General features: G+C 30.3%; 1 long non-coding RNA gene and 1 pseudogene across 1 annotated transcript; one reads left to right on the top strand and one right to left on the bottom strand.

Moving 5' to 3' along the window:
* The first annotated feature begins 2,010 nt into the window (after positions 1–2,010).
* Positions 2,011–14,271, top strand: LOC100853343 (phenylalanine N-monooxygenase-like; annotated as a pseudogene).
* On the bottom strand, positions 3,221–3,709 carry LOC132253956 (uncharacterized). Its single transcript, XR_009465888.1, has 3 exons — positions 3,670–3,709; positions 3,470–3,586; positions 3,221–3,283 (listed from the first exon to the last, which is right to left on the bottom strand). It is a non-coding gene; the product is annotated as an uncharacterized LOC132253956 (long non-coding RNA).
* Positions 14,272–14,572: the final 301 nt, after the last annotated feature.

Below are 14,572 nucleotides of genomic sequence, written 5' to 3'. Positions count from 1 at the left end.
GTCGGCAAAGAGTGGGAAAAATGGGTCGCTAGCTTTAGGATGTTGATGGACCTACCAAATGACGTCCATTTCGCATGAAATTTTGGAAGGATATTCTATTCAATGCGAGGAATACTCCTACGGTGTCCCGTTTTAGTTTTAATGGTTAAATTTTTCAAATTTAAGGTAGGGTGATTTAACCCTAAAACTTTGATTTAATATTTTCTTTCAAAAAAATTTATATATTGTGTTGTTGAAATATAATAGATGTTATTTGTAGTATTTGAAGTGTGATTATTATTGTGAATACTTTTATTTCGTGATTTATAGATTTTTCTTGGAATTTTGGTAATGTTTGAGAAGATTAAATATGAAAAAATAAAAATAGTTGTATTGAGTACTAAGAATTATTGATGTTGTTGGAGATAAGAAAAATTAAGGTATAATTGTGTTTTGTTAATATTTGAATTATTGGAAAATTTTCCCAGAATGTTGTGGTGGCTTAATTGTGGAAAAGTGTTGTATTGATTATTAAAATTATTAATGCTTTTAAAAATAAATAAAAATGATGATATAAATTGGGTTTTTGTTGATATTTGAATGATTAGAAAAATTTTCCCAAATGTTGGGGTGGCTTAATTGTGGAAATTTTTCATATGGGTGTCAAAATTTTTGAAATTATTAGAGACAAATAAATTATGACATAAATTACATTTTCATTGATATTTGTATTAGCGAGAATTTTCTTGGATATGTGTGATTATTTAATTGAAAAAAAATGGTTATATTGGATTTGGAAATTATTAAGCATGTCGGGAATAAATAGAATTTATGTGGTCAATGTTTAAAACTATGTTTTGATGCTATACAAATTAATTGTGAATTTTCTTTTATGTTTGTGACAATTAAAGTGAAGAAAAATCGTTGTGTGGATTATTGGAAATTATGAAACATAATGGGAGTAAATAAAATTATGTCTTGGAAAATTATGGATGTTAAAATATGATTCAGTTGCATTTCATATGCATCATGATTGTGTGAAGAAAAAGAAAAATTAAAGAAATGGTTGTGTGAAATGGAAATGAGAATGAAAAGACCCAAAAAATGGCAAAAATGAAAAGAAAAGAAAAATAAGAAATTGAAAGACCCTAGAGATGGTGAGTTAAGAAGGGAGTGAGATCCTTAGGGTGAAAGACTCAAAATTTTATCCCAGGAAGAATCCGAATGGGGAGTCTATTTGGGTATAAATGCATATCCTTCGGTGAAAGCCCGAGAACGATATTGCATTGCGTGATTGTGTGTAAGCATTTGTATCATGGTTGCATTTGGAAAAATGATTTGTATTATTTATCAAGTGTATGTTTGAATATATTATTCAAGACTAAAGTGACTTATTTATTTTGTAAATTTAAAATTATTGATATGCTAAACATATGATTAAATCAGGAGAATGATAATTTTGATTGATTTAAATTTGTATGGTTGAGGTTTCTTTTAGTGTGTATAATGTAAATGTAATATTATATTTTGGCATATGGTTGTGTTTTATTGACCTAGAATTTCTAACCCATTTAGGTCTAAAGAGTAACGTGGAAATGTGCATCCCTTTTTTTTCTAAAATTTTTAGATGCAGATATAGTTTCTAAGGGACCATAAGAAGATCATGAAGTGTTCTAAAAAGCAAAAAAACTATAATAATGGTTGTTGTTTTTTTTTAATTACCTTTTTGACATCTACTAATTTGAGTTATATGGACTTTTTTAAGTTAAATTATATTTTATTAGTTTGTAAAAAAATTTTGGAAATATTCTTTTTGACTTAGAGTTTATTGTAAATATTTGAGCTTTTGGGTAGGAAAATGATTGGTGGAATTTTATTTTTTTAATACTTGTGAACATGAGATAATGTGATGGTTAGTTTTGGAAAAATAAAATGATATGTTATAGTAAATCTTAGCTTAATAAATTTATTTAGGATTAAACGCTTTATTGAAAAGAAAAAAAATCTAGGGTGTTTTGATTGATTGCCAACATGGATAAGAGTAACTCTTAGGGTCAAACCTTTGACCTAGGGCCACGAGTCAAGTTCTGGGTTGCCTAGTATTTGGGGTGTGACAGAAATAAAGTCCGTCAATACAACGGGAATGTCATCTGAAAGATGATCCTCAACACAAGATACTTTGGCCAACGAAAGAAAGATGGAGGCCCTGGAGTTGAAGTGGAGCAACATGTTGAATCCTTCTTTACTATACTTGCTCATCTATATGTATTCTCTTTATCTGATTACTTCCCATGGCAGAGAGTGCTAAATTTAGATGGCCATGAAAAGACTATAAGGGAGGCTATGAACACCATTAACAAGTACCATGATCCAATCATGGACCAAATAGTATAATAGTGGAAGAATGGAGAAAAAGAGGTTGGGGACCTGCTTGACGTTTTCATTTCAGTTAAGGATAAAAATTAGGAGCCACTACTGTCTCTGGCTAATATCAAAGCCCAATGCATAGTAAGATAAGTAATTTGCACTACAAGAAAAAAAATATATGGTGACATTTATAACGAGTCACCATAAACATAGGGTGTCACTACAACATAGTGTCACCTTCTCCACTGACACCATAGAGGGTACCAATTGGTGACGTATTTGTAAGTGACACCAAAGTAGATAAATGGTGACGCATTCGAAAGTGACATCATATATTTCTAGTGATGATAGGATATCGCATTAAATGCATGATCTTTGAGTTATGATGTCACATTAAATGCATCACCTTTGAGTTATGGTGTCACATCATTGTAAATTATCGTGGAAGATATGATTGCTTTTAGTTGTAGATTTTTGTAATGCTTATGAATTAACAAATAGGATTAACCTGTGTATATTTTTTCCATAAATATAACAATCATATTACATTTAACTCATTTTTCGGTAATGCTTATGGAATAACTCGTAATACATTGATCATCTAATAATATTTGTATATCAAATGTTCACAAAAAGATAGTACATCCAACATATCAAACCCACCAAAACTAAAAAAGAAGAGGGAATACATACCAAAACATGATTTAGAAATGTGAAGCATCCCAAGATTCATGTATACCTTCATTTCATAAGCATAAAATCGACTAACTATAAAATGACATAAAAGTAGCATCTAAAAATCTAAAATTCTCACTACCAATTAAAGTAATGTTTATGTCCTACAACGTATGACATACGAGCTGTATTTAAAAACCTAAAATCTTGTTGCCTTCTTTGTTCTTTTTATTCTCTATTCCACCCTCCTAAGAGTGTATACCTGCATTTCATAGTTTAATGAGTTTTATATATTTCATTGAAGAAAATAAATATGGATCGATGTTATCATAAATGAACAAATCTAAGAACTTTTTTTTTTCTTTTTTTCAAATAAAAACATTGTTCAAAGAAAAGCAATACTATACAATATCTATGGAAAAATTCATGTAGTAGCTAAGGAACTCACCATGCATGGTGATCATGATGCATCAACATGATTCATGATTAGTTGTAGCACAAAAGTAGTCAATTCTCCTCTAATTTCATTGAATTCTACTTGAGAATATGTTTTTTTATCACCAAACTGAAATCAAATAAGAAAATAACATTAAAATGCATAACATTTGAAAGCCTAAAAATATGTACAATTCATTAAATAAGTAATACCTTTGAAGCAATCATTGTAGGATAAAAAATTATCTCTTTAATATATAGAAATAACAATAAAAAATGTGTTTGAGGTGAATGTAATTTTTTTTTAAATAATACTATGAAAAATAATAGGAAGAACTTACATGTTTACGATATCCTTTAAGTCCTCACATGGTTTGTGATGCACAGGGTCAAGATAGTGGACTATCATTTTCCTTGGCTCAATCACTACCAAGACCCAATGAAAGCTAAAACATTAAAAACAAAAGTAGCATCTAATTAGAAATATAAATCAATCATAAAACCTCAAATTAAAGTATAATATTCGTCACTTACTCGAGGTTGTAGGGCATGAAAACATATCCGACATCTTGGCACTCTATTAAGTGTTTTGACAACAATTGTGTTCTTTTCTCTGTTTGAGGATTACTAAAGCCTGCTCATGATATTGTAAAAGGATTAACAAATATAAATTGTGATTCCTTTTTGGCAATATGTAGTTGATCATGCATGTACCTATTATATTATCAAAACACCAAAAGAAAATTATCATTAGTCATATCCAATCTTGTTCAACATGGGCAACTCATATTAAAAAAAATAAAAACAAATGAAAATAAAAGGTGCACACCATAAATGGAAGGAGATGCATTTTGATGACACTTCTGAAGATGAAATAATGTATTCACAATCCTCTCTAGATATATATGTTCGGAATTCGACACCAAATAGTGAAATGGGGAGCTGTATTGGGTATGTCTTCTCATTACTAAGACAACCATCCATAAATTTCTGGAAATTTTTAATGACCGAATAATTTTGAGGCTTAGATTTTCGAATAATTGGTGCATTCACTATCTACTTCTTTCCTTTATCCAACACCTATGAAAAATGAAGGAATGTTAGTAATATATACTCCTAACAATAAAATACCAAGTTACAATCAAATTTACTACAAGTATAAAATGACATACCCGAGGATGTTTAGTTTCAAGTATGACAAGGCTTGTTGGCCAGTCAAGCTTAAGGCCAATAGCATCCCCAACATTGATAATCTCATATGGATTTGGAAATGGGAGTCTAGCATCTAGCTTGTGTGCAACATTTATTACGACCAACCCATTTGATCAATTTTCTTCTATTAATGTACCGGTTGCAACAACATTTCATTTTCATTCCACTGCTAATTTATATTTAATCACCTTTAATACAACAAATAATATCATTTACATAGGCTATATATCACTTATATTAATCTTGTATTATTAGTAAGTAAATGTATACCTTACGTTTCAGTGGTGGTTATGGTGGTTGGGGCTCTTCCATCATTTTAAACATTGGTTTTTTTGCTACAACTAGTTGTAAAACAAGTTGTTGTCTCATGTTATTACTACCTATATCAGAATGGGGTGTGGGAGGAGACATAGTTTGTCTTGTTACAGCATCTTGCATCCCCTTTCACACCATTTCCCATATTTCTTCTTTGATTTTTTTTTTCATGTCATCAAATGGTTGATGAAAGTATGAGTTCGGCCTAACCAAGCGGTCTTGACCTACCACACGTCCTAGATGATCAAGCTTACCCAATGCCTAACATAATATGTCATTTGGACCAGGTGGAGGTAGTCTAGTCTCCTTGCCTTTTCTAGTAATTCATCCTACAACAAAACATATATTAGTAATAATTTGATGAAGATGATGATTAACATATCAATCAAAGACAACCAATTCAAGAGGACCAATTCAAGGTAGCTAGAAAATGAATTGTTTTAATAAAAATGATAATAGATAAATTAATGTATATTGTTTCAAAATTAATTTTCAAATTAGGCTACTATATTTGCACTAATATAACATGACTACTCATAAAAATGATAGCATTAAGCCTCTTCCCTATTAACACCTAACGATATCATCCCAAACCATAATCACATAGACATACTAACACTATAGGCTCTAAAAGGCATAAATATGCTAACTTAGTTAATCATTGGCTTTGTAATCTTATTAAACTTTCCTTTCTTCTCACGTGTTTTCTTTCATAAACACTTCTATCAACCCTACCAATAGCCCCTTCTGCTTGTAGCTATAAAAATTTTAACAATAAAACTCATTAGTTCAACATGATCAAGTTAATAAATGATATTTAAAAACTAGAATCATTTTCCTATAAACAAAATATATACTCCATTTTTTTTTATGGATATTGATAACTTACTATATCTTGCTCAAAACGTGCATATCATTTTCTTCCAAGATAATGATTGTAAATGTGTTTATCTCTTCTTGATTTCTGAACTTTGCGATATTCCTACAAAATATAGACACAAAATTAGTACATAATGAAACTACGTAAATGTGAAAATTGAAGATGTAATAAAAATAATGCTTAACGTTAAAATGTTCAAAAAGTCTATCTTTAACAAACTGTCTCCAATGATCCTCTTGTATGAATGGGCAAATAGGAGGTGACTTTTTCAGCTTTTTTGGTCATTCTTGAAAGACAATATATATTTCTTTGTCAACTTGTACTTAAAGGTTCGAAACCTGATGCCCATTAGTATGAAACAATTCCTCTTGGATTTTTTATTCACATTAAAGCTTGTCTACAAAATAGCAACCCATGTTAGCTCATGTTAATGAATGTATACAATAATTATATATTAAAGCTATAGATAGGCTTACCGTGATCAAATCCCACAACTTCTCCTTAGTCTCTTTAGGGACTTTCCTCCAACTCTCAATAATTATTGGCACATGGGTTTTTGTTATTGTACTAAGATAACTACTTAGTTTAACTGAATTTTCCTCAATGTGACTACCAAGGCTATTGTATTCAATCTTGAGTTTTATCCCTTTACTTCGATTTTTTGCAATCTTTGGTTTCAATGCACTACCTCTATGCTTTATTTTTGGCATTTCCCCTTCTTCTAGATCCATATTTGTGTGGAAGATATCAAGTCAATGTGCAAACTAGTACTTCACCAACAAACCTGTAAAATGACTCAAAAGCAAGATTAGTATAGCCTTGCATATATTTTCTATAATTAAATTGGTCATTCACAAATATATTTTTTGAAATTTTCTTTCAAAGTTTGTCTTGTTTTTTGATTTCTTATCAATAATGAAGAATTTATTTGTGAGGATAATAATAAAATAAATTAGTGCATAGTTTCAATTATGATTTATAGTTTTAATGAAAAAGAAATTTACGAAAGAGAGTTTCAAGTTATGTGAGCATAAAATCAAAACATGATAATAAAAAATAATATAAATCTAGTTCTATGGACAACAAAAAGATAGTTGAATGAAGATTGAAGTGGTACCTTTGAATAACATATGTTTATGATGCATGAAAGAAATTTAGGATGATTAATATATATAGATATATCATGAGCAATATATAGAAGCTAAGTTAATGTGCAACTCATGAAAACTAATAAGTGAAATGCCTTATTATATCTCATTCAAGGGTACAATATGTTATTTAATTATTTTCAATCCATATGCCCTCACAGTTTTCTCTCATGTGTATTGCCTATGATTCATCCATAGCATCAAATGATTCAAATTCTGGCATTGAACTTATAAAGGGGTGATGTTCCATGCAATTATCGGTGAAGTCATCTAGTCCTTCTATGTTCTTGAAATCTTTTGGAGGAATTGAGAGAACTATTGACCATTTAGGATCAAGTTGATCTTCAACATAGAAGATTTGCTTGGCTTGTGATGCTAAAATAAATGGATCCAATTTGTGACCTATTTTGGAGAAGTCAACTAATGTGAACCTGAGTTCATCAACTTTTATACTATTCTTGTTGTCAACCTAATCACACTTGAAAATTAGAATTGTGAACATGTTGTAATCAAGATTTCATATCTCATTAATGACCCCATAAAAGCAAAGTTCACCACAAACTAGGTTCTTATCCTTAGAACTGGCAATTTGCATAGTCCTTGCTAAAATGCTAACACCACTATTTTGGGTGATGCATGTCATATCGCGTTTCTTAATATGGTAACGACACTTATTAACGATATATCCAGGATATTTGACTACTTGGAGAGTAGGGCCATGTGCTAACCACCTAAGTGTGTCGGGAATATCTTGCCCATTATGGATAGCCTCTTCAACATATGTATAATCAAAACATATTGGAAACTTGTGATGTTTTCAACATATTGAAAAATTTTCTAAAAACTAAGAGATTACCTTTTCTTTAAGCCAATATGTAAAACAACTCATATGTTCTTCTTGCAACCAAATTTGTCTATTAGATTTTCGAGGGTATTGAGACCTCAACCAATTCATGTGTTCCCTATGACGTTAAAGACAAGGAATGCAAACTTAGGATTTCATCATTATGTTATGAAATTATAAAAAGATAAAGGTATGTTTTTCTTACTCAGTGTATGGTTGGACGATAGTTGTATTCTCTAATAGATAATGATGTGCTTGTAACCACGATTTACGATCAATGATGGTAGAACGACCACCAATTATAGGTCTACCAAATTTGTTGTCATAATTGTTGCTTTTGGAATTCCAATTGCATGAGTCCCTAATAAATATTCAGTACAAAATACGATAGCTTTTTCTGCTAAATAGCACTTAGTAATGCATCCTTCAGGCCAATTATGATTGCGAACAATTCTTTAAGAACTTTCATATACCTCCCAAATGGGTAGATCCACCTAAAGTAAACTGAACCACATAGTCACACCTCCCTTATCAAATGCACTACTAGATGAAGCATAATATCAAAAAATGAAGGTGAAAAATACTTTTCAAGTAAGCACAACGTGACCACTAACTCATTGTGTACTTCATCCAATTTTGGCACATCAACCATTTTTGTACATAATTGATTGAAGAAGATACACAATCTTGATATAGTATATTTCACATGCTTTAGCAAAACAAAACGTAATGCCACTAGCAATAGTTGTTGCATAAGTGCATGGTAGTCATGGGATCTTAAACCAAATAACTTCAATTCCTCTAAGAAGACAAGATTTCTAAAATTTGAGCAATACCCCTCAGGGACCTTCAAATTAGACAATGTTTGACAAAATAATTTTTTGTCATATATGTTTGGATAGTGAATAACATGCAGGACGAAGATAGGTCCACTTCAAGTCAACTCTTGGGAAAAGTTCAGACCTTAAACCCATTTCAACTAGGTCAAGTTGAGCATTAAGTCCATCTTTTTTTTTTCCTGGGATGTTAAACAAAGTACCAATAATACTCTCACAAACATTCTTTTCAATGTGCATAACTGCCAAGTTGTGAAGGATATGAAGATATTTCCAATATTCTAACTCAAAAAATATGGACTTTTTTTTCCAACAATTTGTGTTCACATCAGTTCAAGAGATTTTATCTTCATTTTTCCCCAAGAAATAGGAATGAGATCAACTTTTTCAAGTATTTCTTCTCCACTCAAAATTTTAGGAGGAATTCTAAAATCTTGTTCACCATTGAATGCCTTTTTTTGTCTCCAATAGGGATGGTTACGTGGAAGAAATCATCGGTGACCCATATACAAGTTCTTCCTACCATACTTTAATCTTTGGGAATATGTTCCTTCTCCACATATTGGACATGCATAATATCCTTTCACGGTGCAATTGGCCAAGTTTCCATATGTAGGGAAATAATTGATTGTCCATAAAATGATGACCTTTAAAGTAAAAACCTCAAGCAAGTGTGCATCATAAGTCTTAACGTTTTTTTCCCACAAAGTTTTAAGGTCATCTACCAATGGACTCAAGTAAACATCTATATTTTTACTAGGTTGTCGTGGTCCTGAGATCACTAATGATAGCATCATAAACTTCTTTTTCATGCACAACCAAGGAGGAAGGTTGTATATGATCAGTATAACAGTCCAACAACTATGTCTATTGCTTATAGACTTATGAAGATTTGTACCATCTGTTGAGAGTGCTAGTCTAAGGTTCTCGGTTTAGAAGCAAAATCAAGCCACATATGGTCAACTAGTTTCCACGCTGAGGAGTCTGATGGGTGGCATAGTTTACCATCATATTCTTTATCCTTGGCATGCCACATAAGATGTTTAGCGGTTTTTGAGGATTGGAACATCCTTTTGAATCTAGGGATTGGTGGGAAATACCACAAAACCTTTGAAGGAAGCCCCTTCTTAATCTTTTTCCCCTCATTGTTTATCTTCCACCTTGACTTTCCACAAGTTAGGCATGCAATAGCATCCTTATACTGGTTTCTATACCAAATACAATCATTAGAACATGCATGAATTTTTTTATATTCATCCCCAAGTGCACTGAAAGTCTTTTTAGCTTCATACATGGACAATGACATCTCATTATTCAATGGCAACATATCTCCAAGCAACTGAAGCAATTTTGAGAATCCTTTGTTAGACCAACCATAATGTGCTTTTAAGTCGTAAAGTTTTACCAATGCTGACAACTTTGTGTATTTCATGCATCCAAGATATAAAGGTTTTTCTGCGTCTTCAAGTAACCTTCCAAACACTTAGGGATCATTCATACAATTAACTTGTGCAGCATTAACCATATCTATTGTGTCAACAACATCATTATACTTGCATTTGTCATAATGTTGTTGTGAGACATTTGAAAATCCTCCACTGGGTCCATTTTCTCCATGCCAATACCATACTCGATAACTGAGATCTATTCCATTAAAGAACAAATGCTCTGTAATGACTTGAAGAGTTTGACATAACAGATTTGCACAACGTAAGCATGGGCATTTTATAGGGGAATGGTTGATTGAATGTGCTAATGCAAAATTGATAAAGTTTTCAACTCTTTCATCATACTCAACTGACCTTCTATCTTTTGACATTCAATCTCGAGACAAGAGAACTGAAAAACTTGTTAATATTTAGAATAAAAAAAGTTAAGTAAGTACATCTTTCTTCAACATAATATTGGATATATTTAAATAACTAAATGTAGCTTATATAGGCAAGAACAAAACTTAATATGCATTAGTACACAAAATAGTTGTAAAAAGTTTGTGAAAAAATATACATTAGTATTATGCAATAAAACTATGGAACAAAATAGAACACATAAGTATACATGCAAAACATTTGTGAAAAGTTTGTCAAATAACTAATATGTTTAATTAAACAAGCTTCAAAAGCATAGTATATAGGAAAAAAGTTTTTAAAATATAGAAAGATTTAATTACCTTTACAAGGTAATTTTATCTTCCTTACAATTGATACTATATAAGAGCATGCAATAAATAAACATACCCTTACACTTTCAATAACTTCTTTGATAATGACTTGCTTACTATTCGAACCTGTTACAAGAATAATATATTATCAATATAAAATGTTATAGATTTTTTTTTTTACTAAAAATGACACATATCCATAATCAACTACCAAGTCATATTTTTAATAATACATTGTAACTTTTCAACAAAATTTGGGTTGAAGAAATTTAATACAAAAATAATCCAAATAAAAAAATGATTGTATAGTATGATTAAATGGAATAGATTAAACAAACCCAAATTACCATCCTAAATTAGACATAAATATATATATGGCCTCCATAAATTAAAAAAATCTCGACGTGAACACAATTGATAGCAATAGCCTTCTCACAATAAAATTGTCTTCCTTTTTGTTATTTAAAAAGGAAAGAAAGGAGTTCATGGCCCCACACCTTAATATTAAAAAAAAAAGAAAAAAAAAGTTGGAAACTAGGAGACTTGCAAAAGTCAAGGTTTAGTCAACATGATACCATGTATCTCAACCAACTTGGAGACTTGCAAAAGGTGTCTTTTATTATTTTTTTTACCATAGATACAACCCACCCAAACTATTCATACTGTGTCCACTCACTAGCGTGGACTAAAACCTTCCACTCAAAGGAAATTTCACTTTATTCTTTAATAACACATGACATAAACAACCATGAGAACACACATGCACATATATAATATAATAATATAATAAGAGAAATTCTTTTATACTTTCAGATACTAAGAAAAAAAAAACAAAATAATTCAAAGTATTAAAAAAGAAGTGTTCTCACATGATCAAAATTATAGATAGTTTTGGCTTGTAGATTTTTTTTAAATCCTAAAAATCAGATTTTGATAATTGTCTAACTTTTTTTTTCTTTTTTTTTATTGGAAATGGTTATTAAAATACAATTATAATTATGAGAGCTACAAAAATTCCTCTCAAAAATGATAATTTGCCTAACAATCAAAATATTACTAAATATGATAATATATACTTTTAAATGCGTATAAGCAAATTGATTACAATTAAATTAACAAAAGACAACTTATTGACATTAAAAAAAAAAAAGTTTTCTATCAAATGTTTTCAAATATATTTTCTAAGTTAAAAATTTATTTTTATGTTAGAAAACTGTTTTTACTCTAAATAAGTTTTTAAGAATATTTTTCAAACATGATTTTATCCTTTGATCTATAGAATAATAATTTATTTTTAAGTCAAATACATGCCCAGTTTTCTATCAAATGTTTCCAAATATATTTTCTAAATTAAAAAATTATTTTAATGTTAGAAAACCATTTTTGCTCTAAATAAGCTTTTAAGAATAATTTTCAAACATGATTTTATTATTTGAGCTATAGAATAGAAATTTGTTTTTAAGTCAAATACATGCCCAATTTTCTATCAAATAATTTCAAATATATTTTCTCAGTTAAAAAATTATTTTTATGTTAGAAAACTATTTTTGCTCTAAATAAGTTTTTAAAAATAATTTTCAAACATGATTTTATTATTTGATCTATAGAATAGAAATTTATTTTTAACTCAAATACATGCCTAGATTATCAAATTGGGATTGTTTCATGACATTTTCTCACAAAATAATCTCATCAAGATGTACACAAAATATGGGTTGTTGGCTAATGGGGCTTAAGTTGTCTTATTTTGAGTTGGATACTGTAGGCACTTCACTGGAAAGTTAAAAGAGAGAGCTATTAGGTTTAATATGTTAGGCTTAATGGAGAGGATGAAGAACACGTGGCAATGCATCTTAACAAAAATTTGTCTCTCATTTTCCTTAGAAACACATTAAAAAAAAAAAAAAATCATATTTTCCGTTTTTGTTTTTTAACTCATACTTTTTTCCCTTTTTTTTTACTCGTTTTTGGGGAGAGTTAGTGGATTTAATATGTTGGGTTTAATGGAGGATAAAGATCATGTGGCATCTCAACGAAATTCTATATATCTCATTCCCACTTAGATACACACAAAAAAAATCATTCCTTTTTTTTTTTCTCTCTCTCTTGTTTTAGGGAAGGGATGAAGATTATGTGGCAGTATATCTCAACAAAATTTTGTACCTGTCATTCTCACATAAATACATATTAAAAATCATTCATTTTTTCTTGTTTTTAAGAAGTCAGTCATGTGTTTGGTTCATATTAAAAAATCAATTAATCTACAAGTTTCTTCGTCTATGCTAGAAGTTTAAACCTAAGTTTTTCTTCCCTACAACTCAAGAAAACGCAGTTTACAAAAACCATAATACAAAGATGCTGAAACAATCAATATAATTATATTAATAAAAGGAAAAAAAAAATATGATAGATCTAAGAGAATTTGGATTACCCAGGAGTCCACAAAGTAGAAAATGTTGGTTGTAAGTGTGTTGACTATAGGTAAGAGAAAAGGTAGAAGAAGATTATGGTTTTATATATAAGGTTTGTATGCTGAGATTTTTTGGATTGTGGGTGGCATGTGGAAACAATGGGCTTTTTATACATTATCCCCCATTATTAATTATAAAAGTGGGCTCAAGTGGGCTCATTAAGTTATAATACTTAAAAAAATTTATTTTATATGATGTTACTTCCCAAAAAATGACACTATAAATATAAAACTAACATAATCTAACTACCTCAATTGAAAAAATTTTATACGATGTATCACCTTTATTAATTATAAACCCTATGGTGTCATTATTTAAAAAATGACACCATAAATTATTTTTGTAGTAGCGTTGTGCTTACCTTTTGATCTACATTGCATGATGATCATTTCCTAGCCAGCAAATAACTTGATCAATCATCAGATTATGATCCTTCCATAATTTGCAGGAGTTGATGCTTGCAGGCGTCGATAGTCCATCAAATGCAATTGGGTAGGCAATGATCAAGCAACCAGGGATTTTGAGCAAAGCAGTGAAGAAATTGATGGAGTGGTTGGAAAGGATAGACGAGTTCAGGAATCCGACTAGTGTTGCTAGGTACTTTATCCCCAAAGGCAGTCATGTCCTTCTGAGCCGTCTGGGGCTGGGCCGGAACCCTAGAATCTGGGAAGAACCGCTAAATTTCAATCCAGAGCGGCATCAGAATGCTAGTACAGTTCAAGCAGTGGAGTTGAACGAGCCAACCCTTCGCTTCATTTCCTTCAGTACTGGAAGGCGTGGGTGTGCAGGGATGTTAGCAAGGCTCCTTCAAGGCTTTACTTGGAGTCCACCACCGGGCCAAAAGGAGATTGATTTCTCAGAGTCGAGAAATGATCTCTCTCTCTTGCAAAACCTCTGCATGCCCTAGCAAAACCAAGTCTGCGTTCATCATTATACCCACTTCAGTAATGAAATAATCGATTAAAAGGATTAAATATTCCCCATATTTGCAAATTTATCACTTTCATATTTTTGTTTGAAAAATAATCGATTTTTGATCTAAATATTTTTAATTATTTTAAATATTTACAATATATTTCAAAAATAATAATTATTTTTATAAAAAATAATAATAATAAAGACATTTTTATCAAAACCATATCAAAATATAATAAAGGATTAGATTTTTAAAATTGGTTTATAATGAACTTTTTGATCAAATAAAATTTCATTAATTAAATTGAAAACAAGACACAAATTAACAAAAACA

This window comes from Vitis vinifera, chromosome 6 (assembly GCF_030704535.1).
Source record: "Vitis vinifera cultivar Pinot Noir 40024 chromosome 6, ASM3070453v1".
NCBI lineage: Eukaryota > Viridiplantae > Streptophyta > Magnoliopsida > Vitales > Vitaceae > Vitis > Vitis vinifera.
This window is presented reverse-complemented; position numbering and strand designations above follow the sequence as displayed.